The sequence below is a fragment of the Oryctolagus cuniculus genome, chromosome 5 (genome assembly GCF_051225735.1).
Source record: "Oryctolagus cuniculus isolate XC-2025 breed Fujian yellow rabbit chromosome 5, ASM5122573v1, whole genome shotgun sequence".
NCBI classification, from domain to species: domain Eukaryota; kingdom Metazoa; phylum Chordata; class Mammalia; order Lagomorpha; family Leporidae; genus Oryctolagus; species Oryctolagus cuniculus.
The window spans coordinates 16,691,425-16,709,946 of NC_142871.1; the positions used below are offsets into that span (position 1 = coordinate 16,691,425).

The 18,522-nt window shown below is 48.9% G+C and overlaps 1 protein-coding gene and 1 pseudogene across 2 annotated transcripts in view; one reads left to right on the forward strand and one right to left on the reverse strand.

Annotated features, from left to right (window-relative positions):
• Positions 1-18,522, reverse strand: part of AKAP12 (A-kinase anchoring protein 12) — a 115,093-nt gene that overhangs the window by 61,608 nt on the left and 34,963 nt on the right. The gene's annotated exons all lie outside the window — the stretch shown is intronic.
• On the forward strand, positions 699-10,171 carry LOC149126421 (small ribosomal subunit protein uS19 pseudogene; annotated as a pseudogene).

Consider the following 18,522-nt stretch of genomic DNA (forward strand, 5'->3'; position numbering starts at 1 on the left):
CTTAAAAAAAAATATTGTTTTGCTTTTGCTGTGGCAGTGCTTACTAGTTAAGGAATTTTCTGGAATGGTACACACTGCAGCAAGGGGATGGGCCTCTAAGTAGCAGGTGCTGAAGAGTTTACACACCAGACAGTCCTCGGCTGTTGTCTACACATCCCTTTATTTCTCCTATTTCCTGTAATTTGAGTAAAATTCATGAAAATTAATGTAGGTTCAAAAGGAATAACCCAATTCACCTTTGGACATAAGAATGAACACTAAGAGAGGTCCACTATAATCATCAGCCTGCAGAGCTAATTTAATTCAATTGGGCACTAACTTCCAAAGTTTGTGGGAAAATGCAAATAGAGGTAAGTGTATGGCTCGGTGTTGTGGCACAGTGGTGAAGCCACCACCTGTGACGCAGGCACTGTTCAAGTCCTGGCTGCTCCACTTCGCATCCAGCTCCCTGCTAACATGCCTGCCTGGGAAAGCAGCAGCAGATGACCCAAGTACTTGGGCTCCTGCCACCCCTGTGATACCCAGATAGGGTTCCAGGTTCCTAGCTTCAGCCTGGCCCAGCATCAACTGTTGGCGGTCATTTGGGGAATGAATCAGCAGGTGGACTGTCTCTGTCCATCTCTCTCTCTGTCTATACCTTTCAAATAAGTATGTTTTCTTTTAAGAAAAAAAAAAGTAATTTTACGGAGCAGTACGTCATGCAGCTGTTAAGTAGCTACTTGGGATGCCCACATCCCGTATCTGAGTTTCTGAGTCTGGTCCCAGCTACTCCAGTTCCAACCCAACCCCCTGTTAAGGACACCTTGGTAAGCAGCAGCAGATGGCTGGAGTAGTTAGGTCGCTGCCACCCATGTGGGGACCTGGATTAGTTTCCAGGCTCCTTGCTTTTGCCTGACCCAGCCATGAATATGAATACTGCAAGTACTGGAGGAGTGAACCAGCGGATGGAAGATCTCATCTGTCTCTTTCTTTCAAATAAAAAGAAAAACTTCTGTAGAAGTCAAAACATTAGTTTAGTGCAAAAGAATTGGAAATCCATGAGTATTATTTCATAATATACATAAGCCATATATATTATTTTAATCACCCTTTATATGTATGAAGTACCCTTGTGTTCAAATATTCAAACTGAGTGTATTAGAAAATAATGTATCTCACATCCTTAAGTCAAGTCTATAGGACTTGGCCACTGCAGGTAAACTCATTTCATTAGGAATTCTGTCTATAAATTAAACTTTTAAATCTCAAAGAAAAGCATTTTTCAATCTGATTTCCAAGAATACCAGTAGAGGAGCTGCCTCGACACCAGCATACCAGGCACATCACCTGAGAAGCAGTCTGTGCACAGCTCAGCTTGGGAAAGTGTCTAGACAGAGTTAAGCAGATCTGCTAAGAACTTGAAAGCTCTGAAATGTGTGTTCTGAACTCCTAGGGAGGAAATCACTATAGCATTTTCTCAAATGATCTGCCCATAGGACACTTTCTGAGTCACATCTGTTAACACCCCTGCTACTAAAGAAACCATGATACGTGCAGTATGCTTTAACACACATTTCAGCTAAGTGTTCCCCTGCTTTAAAAAGTTATAGCTGTTTTTAAAAGTATTAAAACTCCTGGGTTCTGTGGGAAAGTATGCAAAAGAAAACACAGAACTCTAAATCCAGTTAGGTGGGAGATCAACCATGCTGATTTCAGGCAAAGGGAATTTATAACATCTCTGCTTGAGATGAGGAGATAAAAAGCACTACCTATCAACAGCAGTGACCTACGGGGACACAGGGCTACCAGAATTCCACTCCCAAAACGCTTCCCTCGTAACGTTAGCCTGCAATGCCCGTGACATTGAGGGCCGCGCTACTTAGAACAGAGACGTGGCTGTGGTTTGAATGTTAGCTGGAGTGCACTGCCAGAGAGGTGGCCTCCATGATCAAACTGGGTGGCTTTATTTGGAGAGGCACCGATGCACGTGCTTCTTCCTGCCACATGAGCTCGGTGTCCCCTTGGGACTCTGCTAGTGAGAACGCCATCGCCAGACAACGCCCGACCTTGGATGTGAAGCCCCAAAACCTGGAGCTGAAATAAACCTCTCTCCTTCCTTAATAGCCCGCGTCAGGTATTTTGTTACAGTAATGGAATGCTCAAAAAACACAACAGGAAGAAATGTGTGACTCCCAGTCCACACCTCTACCACATCCTCTTCTGCGTGGACGTTGTGCACACAGGAACTACAGGACACGGGTACCTGTGGTCACCCCTGAAATGCGTCAGCTCTCCTGGGACTGTGGCGATAACAGTCCTGGATAAGAACCACTACGGTCCATCTCACAGAGCCAAGAACTTTCAGAACTCAAAGAACTGCTCTTTCTGTTTGTTTCTTTTTCAAGATTTATGTATTTGAAAGCAGAGTTACAGAGAAAGCAGGAGAGACAGACACAAAGTGGGGAGGAGGTCTTCCAGCTGCTGGTTCACCCCCCAAATGGCTACAACAACCAGGGCTGGGCCAGGTTGAAGCCAGAAGCCTCAAACTCCGTCCAGGTCTCCCATGTGGTGCAAGGGCCCAAAGACTTGGGCCATCTTCTGCTGCTTTCTCAGGCGCATTAGCAGGGAGCTGGTTAGGAAGTGGAGCAGCCGGGTCTCGAACCAGCACCCATGTGGGATGCCAGTGTCACGGCTGGTGCCTAAACCTGCTGCACCACAATGCCTGCCAGAAGAACTGTTTCTTTCCATCCCCCAACATGCCTTGAGCCAGGAAGACGCACCCTTACTTCTAGTACGCTGGATCTATGCGAGAGCCCATTGGACAGCTTCCTATCTGAGCAAACGATGGCTGAACTTGGGAGACATGACGAAGCAATGCTACAACTCAGAGCCTTGTGTTAAAGTAAGCTCCCCTCTCGCATTACTAATGCTCTCCTTAAAGTTCAGGCAATGCTGAAGTTCCACGTCTGGCAGTAAAGCGAGCATCTAACATTTCCTGGGTCACTGTTTGACTCCGGACCTCAGACCTCATCAAGGCAGACAGAGGCAGACCCCTAGAGCTTCACACCCCGGTGCCAGGACCTTCATCAGGAAACTCTCGGGTAAATTTCCCCATTTCGGAGCCCTCGAGCCTCCAAGCAGTCCATGGCACATCAACTGCCAACATGACCCCCTCAGCCTCCACTGATTCCAAACGCAAAACAAGCAACATGTCACTGAGAAGAGCTAAAGCAATGACAATGAGTAGCCTCGAAGCACAAACTGCATTCAGACACAATTCTAATAATTCCGGCAGTTTCCACGGCTGGTTCCTTTGAAGGCTCTGCGCCAGAGAATTCTACAAGGTTCTCATCTGCCTCCTGCGCCAGAGAATTCTACTAGGCTTTCACCTGCAGCAGGCATAGAGTCGAGATCCGGATTCCCGCTTAACGCCTGCACACCATGTCACAGTCAAGAGCTTACTCTCGCAGCAAGTGGCTGCTTCTCTCCAAGGGATCTGCCATTGGGTGGTAGAATAATTACAACACATCCCTGCTTAGGAATTTGATAATAAAATATGTTTTGAAATCTACTGCATGCCACAGAAAGGCTAAATAGTTTCTTAGCCTGATGGAGAAACAATTTCAACAAAGCAAGAAACCAGCATCTCAAGCTTAGAATTTAAAGTTCAAAAAATCTTAAATGCTGACATTATTTCTTCTGCTCAAAAGTGCGTCCCTAAAACATGGGTGTCAGAAACTCTACCATGGAGGGAATCAGACATGTAAAATACACACACATGGTGCCTAAATCTGGCACAACCATCTCCTGCTTATGGGAGAGGAAGCAGAGACAGGCAAGGGAGAGACACAAGAGGGTCTCTCTCTCTTTAAGGTTTTTTTAAAATTTATTTGAAAGGCAGAGCTGCAGAGAGGAGGAGAGACAGGAGAGAGGGGGAGAGAGAGAGAGAAAGAGAATCTTCGTCTGCTGGTTCACTCCCCAAAAGGCCGCAAAGGCTGGGGCTGGGCTAGAGGGAAGCTCCCTCTAGGTCTCCTATGTGAGTATAGGGTCCCAAATACTTAGTCGTTTTCTGCTGCTTTTGCAGGTGCATTAGCAGGGAGCTGGACTGGAAGTGGAACCATCAAGTCTCGAACCGGTACCCATATGGGATGCTGGCGCCACAGGTGGAGGCTTTACCTGCTACACCACAACACTTCCCCCAAGACGGTTTCTTATAAAATGATCTCCTGGAGTGAGCAATTAGCCTAGTGTTAGAATACCGTTAAAATGCCAGTGTCCCAATTTGGAGTTCCTGGGTTTCAGTCCCGGCTCCAGCTCCGGACTCCAAGTTCGTGCTAATGCAGACCCTGTGAGGCAGTGGTGACCGTTCAAGTAATTGGATTCCTGCCACCCACGTGGGAGAGAGACCTGGATTAAGTTCCCAGCTCCTGGTTTCAGCTCCAGCCCAGTTCTGGCCATTGCAGGCAAGTTGGAGAGTAAACCAGCTTGCTCTCTCTCTCTCTCTCTCTGTGTGTGTGTGTGTGTGTGTGTGTCTCAAATGGGAAAAATAGATAATTTACACACACACACACACACACACACACACACAGAAACCCTCTTCTCCTAGGGACGCCTGTCTGTTGTAAGCAGCCCAGGATTTTGTAAGCAGCCCAAGATAGCTTGCAGCAGCACCTCTCAGGTTCATGTTGACGGCTGCTGAACAGAGACGGGGAACAGATATTTCCTCTTTGCCCAACACAAGCAAAGTATTGTTTAATTAGAAGGATAATGGAGACCACTGGCAAAGTGGCCAGGGTGCAAATTCAGCAGCTAAACTGCCTTTGAACCACACTGCTTTAAATGATTCTGATTTCTTTTTAAACCCAGTTAGAATTTATTGACCACCCCTTTGCTATTTCAATCTTTAAACGATTTATTTATTTATCTGAAAGGCTGAGTTACAAGGGAGGGGTGGAGCAGAAAGAGAGAAGAGAGATTTCATGCTCTGGCCACAACAGCTGGGGCCTAGCCAGGCCAAAGCCAGGAGCCAGACCCTCTTCCTGGTCTCCCATGTGGGCGGTAGGCGCCCAAGTACTTGGGCCATCTTCTGCTGCTTCCAAACACATTAGCTGGGAGCTGGATTGGAAATGGAGCAGCTGGGACTCAAACTGGCACTCATAAGGGATGCCGGCATCCCAGACAGCAGCTTAACCTGCTACACCACAAAGTGGGCCCCTGCTATTTCAATTTTAAGTCTGTGCACTATTTGATTGAAAAGAAAAATGAACACGGGGCCAGCATTGCGATGCAGCAAATTAAGGGGCCTGTGACGTCTGTATCCCTCATCAGAGTGCCTCTTCCAGTTCTGGCTGTTCCACTTCCAATCCAGCTCTCTACTAAAGTGCCTGGGAAAGCAACAGAGGATACTCCAAGTACTTGGGCCCTTACCACCCACATGGAAGACCCAGATGGAGTTCCTGGCTCCTGGTTTCAGCCTGACCCAGCCTGGGCAGTTGTGGCCATTTAGAGAGAACCAGCAGATGGAAGATCTCCCTTTCAGTTTCTCCCTTTTTCTGTCACTCTGCCTTCCAAATAAAAAATAAATCTTTAAAAAGAAAAAAATGAACAAGCAAAATTGCTTGTTTTATTTGCAACAGAATGCACTTAATTTGGAAAGATGGCCATCTAAGATGATGTGATGTAGCCAAAAATCAACAGTTGCTGTACCATAATCTCCTACTCCAAATATTTCTAGCACAATCACAGAAAAGCTTAGGTTACAGAATGGAAAAAAAAAAAAAGCAGTAAATTACTAATCCTCAAAGAGCCATGCCGTGATTGCTAAAGAGGCGCCATGGCCCTGCCTGCCGAATTCTAAACGGCTTTTCAATTGATTAACAGTCTCTGCCTCACATCTGCTCCACTCTGGAGCCACTAAGCAGGGGCCTCACCGCCAGACCTCTCCTGGCTACAGTGTTCAGCATGGAAGAGAGAGGAAGAGGTCAGTCAGCTGGCCAGCCTCAGAGCTCCATGAAGCCACTCCAAGGGAGTTTGCAAAATGCCTCCTTATATGTAAAACAAAACAAAAACTAAAGAAGCTGCCCACACCCCACGACATGGATTATTTAATAAAGTCATCAAACATCGAGCTCTCATAATGGACTGGCTGATGCCATTCGAGTGAATCCATTTAGGGTCTGTGGATGGTTAATAGCAAAATCAAAATGATAAATTGAAATGGGCTTCTCTGACGTGTGTGCTGAGCTCTGCGCTCCATGGAATTGAAATGCCTGCTGCACACCAAGCAAACAGTGGCGAGACTCCAGTCCCAAGGATGCTCGGGCACCGCCAGTGTCCATCAGTCAGTCTGCTCGGGAGGAAACAGACAGCCCAGGTGCACTGACTCATAAGAGGCGGCTAACAGCAGGAGCCGCTCGTGGATTGGAAATTATGACATGATCCAGGTTTCTCTGCACCAGCACAACGCCAGCACCGAGACTATAAGGAGCCCAAGCTGCCATGAGACCCATGGGGAGAAAACCCCAGCTTAGCCACTTACTGGCTATGAGGCAGCTCAGCAAATTTCTCATCCTCTGAGCCTCAATTTGTTCATCTATGAAATGGGGAAGCAATGCTTCTGCAGGGTCCTTGCTGTAGCCACACTCCAAACCTACAAAGTCAGAACCTCTCTCAAGGAGAGAGAGGCAGAGGTTGATGGTTTTAAGGCCCCGAGACGGTGCCAACAGGACAACTGGTGAATGGGACATTGGATGAGGTCATTTGCAGGAACCAGGAAACCAGCTCTCAAAACGAAAGCAGATCTGAATGCAGAGGCAGGGAAGTTTATAGGAGACCCAGAGTGAGCAATTCTAAGGTGGAGGAGGGGAGGTTATTTGCTGGGGGCTTGAGAAGTAACACAAGAACCTGGTGAAGAGGGCCATTGCTGTGGCACGGCAGGTTAAGCTGCCACTTGGGACACCGGCATCTCACGGGGAGCACCAGTTTGAATCCTGACAGCTTGGCTTCTGATCCAGCTCCCTGCCAATGCACCTGGGAAGGCAGTGGAAGATGGCCCAAGTGCTTGGGTCCCTGCTACCCACGTGGGAGATCTGGATGGAGTTCCTGGCTCCTGGCTTCTAACTGGCCCAGCCCAGCTGTTTGGGGAGTAAAACATAGGATGGAAGATTCTCTCTCTCTCTCCCCAAACCCCCTTTCTCTGGCTTTCAAATAAATGAATTAATCAATTAAATAAAATAAATATTTAAAAGGAAACTGTTGGCCAGCGCCGCGGCTCACTAGGCTAATCCTCCACCTGCAGCGTTGGTACCCTGGGTTCTAGTCCCAGTTGGGGCACTGGATTCTGTCCCGGTTGCCCCTCTTCCAGTCCAGCTCTCTGCTGTGGCCCAGGAAGGCAGTGGAGGATGGCCCAAGTGCTTGGGCCCTGCACCCCATGGGAGACCAGGAGAAGCACCTGGCTCCTGGCTTCAGATCGGCGCAGCGCGTCAGCTATAGTGGTCATTTGGAAGGAAGGAACCAACGTAAGGAAGACCTTTCTCTCTGTCTCTCTCTCCCACTGTCTAACTCTGCCTGTCAAAAAAAAAAAAAAAAAAAAAAAGGGAACTGTTGATGCCTGGGAACAAACCACCATGGAGGGGAGTAGGAGAAGAAGGTGGCATTCAGGAAATAAACAGACCTGGCGGAGCGCTAACTGAACGCTGATACTCACTGCCAGGGTCGATCTGCTTGTCTTGGGTTTTCCTCTGCAAGCACCCAGCTGTGTGCATGTACCTGTGGAGAACAGGCTGCAGAGCTGGATGACGGATGTGACAGCTAGCATCTCTCCATGACATCTGGCCAAGTCCAGCCTGGCATTTAGTTCTTCCAGGTGCCCAACTGATACCCCAGTGAACTAGCTGAGACCCCACCACCCAGCCCTCCCTGGAGGGTGCACAGATGGCCTTGGCCTTCACAGACAACGGCCAGTGTTCCCGCCACACAAATGGCCCTAATCAGGCCAGCTGAACTCAGCGGAGAAGTAATTCAATGACAGTCCCTGTAAGTATTAGCAGGTGCTAAAATGATGTTTCCTGCAAAGAAAACACATTCTTCAGTCTCCACCGGAAGCTTCCAAACCACCTTGCTCACAGGCCTCTTCCCAGCCAATGCCCAATCTTCTGAAAAGTGGACGTCAGCCACAGCGCACTAGCCTTCCCGCTGCCCTCGGAGGCAGGAGCCACAGTCGGGGTCACACACCAGAGTCCCCAAGCTAGGCATCACTCAGCCTTTGCTTTGAATGAGCTGAGTGCAGCCCATCACCAAAACTTCACGAGTGAAAGGACATCTGGGCAGCTTCACCCTCACTTACCAAATCAGCCTGCCACAGCACCCACATGCAAGAGCTCTGGGGCTCCCCGCTTACAGCTCGGCCTGGGCTGCACATCTCTCTCTATTTCAAACTCTTCTTTCTATTTTTTTTTTTTTTTTATTTGAGAGGCAGAGAGAAAGGGGGGGCGGGGGGTGGGGGTGGAGATAAAGGGAGAGTGAACTCCCATCCTCTGCGTACTCCCCAAACACACTTGCAAGGGCCCTGGGCCAAGGCCTTAGTCAGCTCAGTCCAGGCCTCCCACATGGGTGCCGGGAACTTGAGTCATTACCATTGCCTCCCAGGGTCTGCATTGGCAGGGGGCTGAAGTCAGGAGCTGCAGCCTGCTAAGTACCCAGGCACTCTCACACGGGACCCAGGCTCTTAACCGCTACACAGAATTCTCACCACCAATCGAGTCGTGCTGACAGTGCCTCGATAGAACAATGTAACTCTGCAGCCTTTTTATATTTTCTTGGTTTTTAAAAATTATTCAGGGGCGCCTTTCCGGGAAGCCGACAGGACGGCGTTAGTGGACCTTCGGTAAGTTCACCTGCCGCGGCGTGGACCTCGACCAGCTTCTGGACGCGTCCCACCAGCAGCTCAAGCAGGCGCGCAGCACCGGGCGGCAGCTGGGCCGGGGCCTGCGGCGGAAGCAGCACTGGCTCTCGAGGCGCCGCCCTTGGAGAAGCCGGGGGTGGTGCAGACGCCCCTGCGGGATGTGATCGCCCTGCCCGAGACGGTGGGCAGCGTGGTACGCGCGTACAACGTCAAGACCTTCTTCAGCCAGGTGGAGCTCAAGCCAGAGATGATTGGCCACCACCTGGGCGAGTTCTCCATCACCCACAAGCCCGTGCCGGCCGGGCCCATTTCCCTAGTTAGTCCTCAATGAAGGCGCCGGTTCCTATATGTGTGTGTGTGTGTGTGCACGCACGCGTGTGTGCATGTGTGTGTGTGTATCCAGGGGCAGGCATTTGGCACAAAGATTAAGTTGCTGCTTGGGATGCCTGCAACCCATCTCAGTGCTTGGTTTGAATCACAGCGACTCTACTTTCAACCCAGCTTCTCGCAAATGCACACCCTGGGAGGTAGCAGGTAACAACCCAAGGACTCCTGCTACCCATTTGGGAGTCCCACATAGAGTTCTGGGATCCTAACTTCAGCCTGACCTAACCCTGGCTGTTGCAGGCATTTGGGGAATAAACTACCAGACAGAAGATCTTGCCTTCAGTCTCTCTGTCTTTCAAGTAAAAATGAAAATAAATAAGTAAAATGTAATTATGCAGCAAAGAAGTCAGTGTATACCCCCATTAACCTTCTAATATCAGATGAAACGCTACTTGAGGAAAAATGAAAAGTGTCGCTAAAGAAACAGACACTAATACATAAGCAAATGCTCCAAAAAGCGTTGCCTGATTAAAAATGCATTCGCAGTCTTGCCATGTACAGTGCATTTGTGGGGGGTCTGGACGCTGTATCACCATCTCTCTCAACATCAGGGGTGGAGACGCTCAGCTTGAATCTCTTAATCTGTTCTCAGGGGCTGGCTGGTGCAGGTTATTTTGGGAAAGGTAATGATTACGGCCTTGCTATTAGTCTCTCATGGCAAATTTAAACGATTCTGATTCTTTGTAATCTGCTGCAAATTTAATACAGAAAAAATAAAATTTATGTCCTGTAATGCCTAGTAAAAAATAAAAAATTCTCCAGAAAGATACATTCTCCGAAGAAAGCACTCGCAGTAGGTACTTTGTTACGACTTGAATATAAGCAATCTTACACAAGAGCATTTTCCACAAAAGGAATCATTAACCTAATTTATAAATCATAAGTTACAGTTCTCAAAATAGCTTTCAGAGCTGCCAGCTATTTTAGAGAACAACTTGACATGCCATTAATACCTTAATTCTTAGCTTTATCAGTAGACAGACCAAGTCTCATTCTCCACAAAAACACACTCAATTCGTTAAGACATTAATTTAGGAAAAATTCATGCGGCTCTCCCAAAGCATATGGGGGAAGGGTGGAGTTGGGATAAGGGGTGGAGGTGGGAGGAGTGATGTACTCCAAGCCCAATGAAAATGTGAATTAAATATTTCAGGTGCCCTTGGTGATCCTAAATTATAACTTTATTAACTCTGGAATAGCATTTCATTTATTTTGACACTCATGGTTGGAAATGTTGGTCTGCACAGTGTGTTTGTGATTTAACCAAATATATCTACCCCCATCTTTGCCACCGACAATCGTAGGACCTTGGTCGAGTCAATGGCAGTAGCTTTGCCTCCTGTTTGATTGTTTTTCTCTGTAAAATAGATGACCCAAACTCTCCTGGGCTCTGAACTCCACTCTTCTCTGTATCAGATCGTGTTTAGGACAAGATGGGAGAGCTGCTCTGCTTTTACTCCTGGACAAGAATACAAAATAGCTTGGGTAGCCCAGACCTGCATAAATACAAATAATGGACATCACCCTGGAGATGGCTCATTTCTCAATGACTTGCTTCAAAACCTGAAAGAAAATTCCACGATTTCACAAAGTATAGGCTTTTTAAATTTTTTTTAAGATTTATTTATTTGTTTGAAAGAGTAACAGAGAGGCAGAGGCAGAGAAAGAGAGATCTTCCATCCTCTGGTTCACTCCTCAAATGGCCATAATAGCCAGAGCGGGGCCAATCCAAAGCCAGAAGCCAGGAGCCAGGAGCTTCTTCTGCATTTCCCATGCAGGTGCAGGGGCCCAAGGACTTGGACCACCCCCCACTGCTTTTCCATGCATATTAGCAGGGAGCTGGATGGGAAGTGGAACAGCCGGGACTTGAACTGGAGCCCATACGGTAGCTTTACCTGCTACGCCCCAGTGCCAATCCCCAAGAAGTAGAGGCTTTTAATTGCTAGTGGAATAGTCTCCAAAAATACTCACATCTGAGCAAGCAAAAAGGGAGAGCTTTGTTTTGTTGAATTTTTTGTCATTTATTTTATTTATTTGACAGACAGTGAGATTAGAAAGCTTGAGACAGTCAGCCAGCTAGACAGACAGACAGAGAGACCTCGCACCTGCTGATTCACTCCCCAGATGCCTGCAACAACAGCTGAGGCTGGGCCAGGCCAAAGCCAGGAGCCAGCAACTCAATCCAGGTCTTGCTCGTGGGTGGCACGAGCCATCACCAGGGCATGCATTGGGAGGAAGCTGGAGTCCGGAGTGCAGCCAGGACTCAAACACCAAGCACTCAAACACTCTGATACGGGATACGGGCATCGCAAGCAGCATCTTAACCACTATGCCAAATGCCCACTCTTGTTTTTCTGTTCAAGAATGCAAGCCCACACTTCATCTAACTAGGGACAGTACATCCTCGCGAAGTGGCAGGGGCTTCTGGGAATGCCTTCCCCGAGCTGCTGCTGGTCTTGGACCTTCAAAGCCCTCAAAAGGAAATGCATTTGTACAATAAGAGAGCAGAGGTGGGGAGGCGGGTGCCAGCTTCCCCTGCTCACTTCCTCTGAAACACAAACAGCCCTTTCAGCTCAGTGCTGTTCCTGAAGCAAGCTTCCTTCTCTGGGGAAGACAGTGGCCCCCAAGCAAATGCCCAATCAATGACTCAGTCTCGAGACTTCATGGCACGGCAGGTTAAGCCGCTGCATCCCACGAGAGTGCAGGTTTGAGTCTCGCTGTTCCAATTCTGGGAAAGCAGCAGATGATGGCCCAAGTGCTTGGACCCCTGCCACCCACATGGGAGACCTGGATGGACTTCTAGTCTCCTGGCTTTGGCTTGGCCCAGCCCCGGCCATTGTGGCCATGTGGGGAGTGACCTAGGATGGAGATTTCTTTCTTTCTTTCTTTCTTTCTTTCTTTCTTTCTTTCTTTCTTTCTTTCTTTCTTTCTTTCTTTCTTTCTTTCTCTCTCTCTCTCTCTCTCTCTTTCTTTCTTTCTTTCTTTCTTTCTTTCTGTCTCTCCCTCTCTCTGTACCTTGGTCTTTCAAATACATAAATAATCTTAAAAAAAAAAAAAGACGAGCCGGCGCCGTGGCTCAATAGGCTAATCCTCCACCTTGCGGCGCCGGCACACCGGGTTCTAGTCCCGGTTGGGGCGCCGGATTCTGTCCCGGTTGCCCCTCTTCCAGGCCAGCTCTCTGCTATGGCCAGGGAGTGCAGTGGAGGATGGCCCAGGTGCTTGGGCCCTGCACCCCATGGGAGACCAGGAAAAGCACCTGGATCCTGGCTCCTGCCATCGGATCAGCGCGGTGCGCCGGCTGCAGCGGCGGCCATTGGAGGGTGATCCAACGGCAAAGGAAGACCTTTCTCTCTCTGTCTCTCTCTCTCTCACTGTCCACTCTGCCTGTCAAAAAATTAAAAAAAAAAAAAAAAAAAAAAGACACACACACACACACACACACACACACACAATGTAGTGCTCCAACATGCACCTCTTGGCAAAGCAAAAAATAGCAAACTGGATAATGCAAATCATTGCCAAGACAGGAAAACAGCCATTCAGTATCCATTCATAAAATAGGTCAGAAAATATCCTATAAAACTGCTTTCAGTTGTTGTCTCTGGGGAGGGAAGGGAACTTACCTGCCTGAGTACGAAAGGTTTTGGAGCCTTAGCCTTCTGCACTCCACTGCTTCCTGCACGGTAACCGCTCGGAGATGGTCTGCAGGTGGCTCACAGGCCTGAAGCCCGGTCCTCAGTGTGGTGATGTTGAGAAGGCAGGAAGCTCTAGCAGGTGGGGCCTAAACTCTACATAGTCCATTCAGTATGGAATAGACAAACCAGCATCGAGAGCTGAGGCCTCGTGGTACAGTGGGTTAAGCTGCTGCCTGTGATGCTGGCATCCCATGCAGGTGCTGGTTCACGTCCTGGCTGTTCCACTTTCAACCCAGCTCCATGCTAATGGCCTGGGAAAGCAGCAGCAGATGTCCCAAGTGCTTGGGCCCCAGGATACATGTGGGACACTTGGATAAAGCTCCTGGCTCCTGGCTTCGGCCTGGCCCGGTGCTGGCCATCACAGCCATTTAGGGAGTGAACTGGCAGATGGATGAGCAATCTTCATCTCTCCATCTCGTTCTATAACTCTTTCAAAATAAATAAATAAATCTTTTATATATATATATATATTAAAAAGCCCAGTGCACAGTAAGTAGGTCCTGAGGACGTTGCCCTAGGGGCCAAGGAGTAAGTTAACTCTCACAAGAGCACATTGTTATAAACCAGGGCCACCCTACACAGTTTGCCCATTCTGCACAAGGCCAGATTCTTTCTGCTTGTCAGCCATGCTGTGACGTAGTCGGGAGTACTGCTGTACCACACTGTTTAGCTCCTCCAGCCACCAGAAGAATGACCAAATAAACCCCCTTTCTTTCTCTCTCTCTCTTTCTTTCTTTCAAGATTGTATTTATTTATTTGAAAGGTAGAGTTACAGACAGAGGGAGGGAGAGACAGAGAGAAAGGTCTTCCATCTGCCTGTTCACCCCCAAAATGGCTGTCAAGGCTGGCGCGCTGCGCAGATCCGAAGCCAGGAGCCAGGTGCTTCCTCCTGGTCTCCCATGCGGGTGCAGGGCCCAAGCACTTGGGCCATCCTCCACTGCACTCCCGGGCCACAGCAGAGAGCTGGACTGGAAGAGGAGCAATTGGGACAGAATCCAGCGCCCCGACCGGGACTGGAACATGGAGTACCAGCACCGCAGGCAGAGGATTAGCCTAGAGAGCTGCGGCACCAGCCCTTACATAATTCTTAAAAGAAAGTGCCTGGATAATACAATGCGGACCACTACACACTCCTACCGCATCTGATGTTTCCTTCTCTTCACTGATCTCCTACATTCACTCTGTGCAGCTTCTGAGTCTCCACTGCTTTTCATAAGCCCTAACCCTACTGTATGTCCCCGACATCATTCAGCACTTGATTAACCCCGGTGATGAGAAGATCAAATCGAAAGTAAGCCCCAACATATCTGAGACCAAAAGCAGTGATATGCAATATTCAACAGGGGCGGATCCTTGTTAACTGTATTGATATCAGAAGGTGCCCAGTAAGAAGTGAGTTTGAGCTGGGTCTTGCTGGGCAAAACTACCAAGGGCAGGAAGAAGAGAAAGACATTAGCTGTGTTGCTTTTTATCTCAGGCCAGGCATGGCAGAGGGTGCAGTGTCAGGGTGAAGCCAAGGAGCAATGCTAATAGCAGGATTCAGTTTACAGGGTGAGATCACTTTGTACGTGCAGAATGGTGTACACAGCTGTTTATGTGTGTTCAAGGAAGTCAGAACCGTCGCTACATTTTGGACAGCAACAACTGGAAGGAGCTACAGGAGGACTGGAAGGCTCTGGTTACTTTCCACATAACCTGAGCGGGGAGGCAGTTATGTGCCTGTGTTCACTATGTAAGAATTCATGAAGCTAGGGGCATTTAGCCTAGCGCTTAAGATATCTGTGTCCCATAGCCAGGTGCATGGGAGTGATTTCTGGCTCCAGCTCTTGTTTCCAGCTTCCTGCTCGAGGAGATCCTGGGAAGCGGCAGTGGAAGCTCAAATTCTTGGGTCTCTGCACCCACGTGGGAGAGCTGGATTGAGCTCCCAGCTCCTCGCTCCGGCCTCAGCCCAGCCCTGGGCACCAGTGGGCATCTGAGGAGTGAACCAGCAGATGGGAGAGCTCCACTGGCCTCTCTCTCTTTCTCTCTCTAATAAATGAAATAATAATAAATTTAAAAAAAAAAAAACCTTACCAACCTAAACACTTAAGACTTGTACACTTTACTGGCTGTAAGCTGACCATAAGCAAACAGCCCTAAAAACCCACAAACCACCAATCTTGCTGTAGAGTGCAGGGACTGACTACAGGAGGCCAACAGTGAGGCAGGAAGTTGCTCCTCCAGTCCCCAAAGAAGCATGGCACCAGGGAGGAGACCCTAGGGGAAGGAAGGATCAACTTGAAATATGTATTTGAAACAAAGCCAAGAGGACTCACCAGTGGAAAAAAGACCCCCAGGCCAGAGGCTGGTTTAGGTCAGTGGCTGCTGCTGAATTCCAAGGAACACGCTTGTCTCTGTTCCTTACCTGTAGCTCTCTGTATCCTGAATTCTGTCTCAAGCATTCTCTGAGCCAGAATGCCGAAGCTGGAAAGAAGCGCTTCACCCGTATGCTTGCTTCCACATTAGCAAAGCGGGGATTTACAAAGTTCCATGTGCAACAGGCTTAGGGCAGCGTTGATTAAGGTCACCAAGATCACAAGGAGCAGATCACTGTGCTTGTCCCCCGCTCCCTCAACCTTCCAGGTCAGTGGTTTGGCCGTTTCTTTTCTTGGTGCTACTCTTTTCTAGGAAAGGAATAATTTCCTACAAGAGCCTAGACACTTGGGGTCAGCAGGGGCGTGCCCGTGTCCTGTGCTGGCGTCTTCTCAAGTCCTCTCTCTCCTTTGTTTTCAGTGCTGTCTGCACCCATTCCTTGATTTCTCCCTAACGCAGGCTTCAGCCTGTCCTGTTGGATGGAACACAGCGCCCTAGGAGCTGCTCTCTGCCTCTCACAACTCCACTTAGCTTTCTCCTTGTTCTCAATCTGTCCTGCTGGCCAGCCTATCATTTCACTCTCATCAGACGGAGCCCCTGGGGCCAGTGCTGTGGCATAGCGGGTTAAGCCGCCGTCTGCAGTGCCAGCATCCCATGTGGACACCGGTTCGAGATTCGGCTGCTCCACTTCCGATCCAGCTTTCTGCTGTGGCCTGGGAAAGCAGTAGAAGATGGCCCAAGTCCCCGGGCCCCTGCACCCACTTAAGAGACCCGAAAGAAGCTCCTGGCTCCTGGCTTTGGATTGGCACAGCTCCGGCAGTTGCGGCCAATTGAGGAGTGAACCAGCAGGTGGAAGACCTATCTCTCTCTCTCTCTCTACGCTTGCCTCTCTGTAACTCTTTCAAATAAATAAACTAATCTTTAGAAAAATAAATAAATAAATAAATAGAGCCCAGCCTCCTTTTTTTTTTTTTTTTTAAAGATAGAGTTAGACAGTGAGAGAGAGACACAGAGAGAAAGGTCTTCCTTCCGTTGGTTCACCCCCCAAATGGCTGCCACGGCCGGCGCACTGCACCGATCCGAAGCCAGGAGCCAGGTACTTCCTCCTGGTCTCCCATGCGGGTGCAGGGCCCAAGCACTTGGGCCATTTTCCACTGCCTTCCCGGGCCACAGCAGAGAGCTGGACTGGAAGAGGAGCACCAGGACAGAACTGGCTCCCCAACTGGGACTAGAACCCGGGATGCCGGCGCCAGAGGCAGAGGATTAGCTTAGTGAGCCACGGCGCCGGCCCCCAACCTCCTTTTTATACCATCACCTCTCACCACCCTCTTTTGTAATCGCTTAGTCCTGAGATACCAAGTCAAAAAGACATCTTCAATGTTCTCTCATAAACATTTGTTCACAACAAGAATTCAAGCTACACTGGGGATGTTAATAAGAGCTAAGCCAACATAAAAACTCAATACACTCCATGAGGGTGGGGACAGCATCACTCTTACACATCCGGCACTCAAACATCAGACACTGTCAATAATTACCAAATTCAAGTCTGAGCAGCCTGAACTTGAAGAGCCACCAGAAACTAATAACATAACCACGATGCAGACAGCAGGGAACGGATCATCAAGTTAACAGACTGCAGGAATTAGGGGGAAAGCAATTGCTTCAAATAATGCACTTGACCAGTAATGCCATTAAACCCAGGAACAGAGCCCCTAACTACACAGAACCCCAGACTGGCCCTCTGTTACCTGCCTGCTACCTTCACAGGAACCAACAGCGCAAACCTACCTGAAATGAAAAGGACCCAGGATTGTGGCCTCCCCAGGGCCTGTGCATGCCTCTCCCCCAGGCACCCCTGCAGCAGAGGGGCAGCCAAAAGGCATCCTTTTCAGTGGAGTTTGGGAGCTAGAAAATCCGATGCATGAGCTGGAGGTCCCTCAAGGTGTAGAAGCAGCCAGGAGTGGAAACCAAAAGGAGGACAGGCTGGAGGCTGCCACTCTGGTATCACACACCCCAGCATGGAAGGACCAGGCGTCTAAGGAGTCTAATTCCAGACCTGGCCTTCTGGGTGGTGGTGACGGCTTCACTGTCAACCATGGTGGCAAGAACATTTTACTTCACGGTTTGTTAGCTTGCTTTATAGTGTTCCAATAGTGCGCCAGATGGCGGATGTATCTTCATTTGCAGCCTTGCCCTGGGTTTCCCAAATCTTAAGAGTGAGTCTGCATAAGGGTCCAACCTAGGGTATAAGCAACCAAGCCATAATGAGAAAATGAGCACACTCTGCTATAGCGTTAGTCTGCAGAGGGAAATGGCATTGTCCCTGCTGCCGGACCACCAGGTTTCCCACCCAGGCTCCACTTACTAGAGCCATGTGACCTTAGGCAAGCTGTTTCACCAGTTAGGCTGTGCCTCAGTTTCCCCAACTATAAAGTGGGAATAACAGACCACTACCCCTTAAGTCTCTTAAAAGGATTCCAGGGCCAGCATCGTGGCATAGGGGTAAAGCTGCCACCTGCGAAGTCAGCATAGCATATGGTCACTGGTTCCACCCTAATTGCTCCACTTCCAGTCCAGCTCTCTGCTGATGCAGCTGGGAAAGCAGAAGAAGAGGGCCCAGGTCTTTGGGCCCCTGCACCCATGTGGGAGACCTGGAAGAATCTACGAGCTCCTGGCTTTGGTCTGGCACAGCCCCAGTCATTGCAGCCATTTGGGGAGTGAAAGGATAGATGGAAGATTTCTCTGTGTGTGTGCAAATCTGCTTTTCAAATAAATAAAAATAAATATGTATTAAAAAAAGAGGATTCCACGTGTTAATATATGAAGTGTCTGAAGCAACCTCCGAAAAACATAGTAAGCATCACAGAAGTTGTGTAAAGAACAAATGTGTGTGGAGAAAAGAAAGGGGCCACAGGAAATCAGGTTCCAGTCTCACACGCAATAGCTAAAACCCAAGCCTTAAAACTACCATAGCACCAAGACACAACGAGTTAAGACCGAGACTTTGTCGGGAATCCTGATCCCAATGGAGGGAACTTCTTTTAAAAAAAATTATTTATTTTGTTTGAAATTCAGAGTTACACAGAGAGAGGAGAGGCAGAGAGAGAGAGAGAGAGAGAGAGAGAGGTCTTCCATCTGCTGGCTTACTCCCAATTGGCCACAACGGCCTGAGCTGTGCCGATCCAAAGCCAGGAGCTTCTTCCG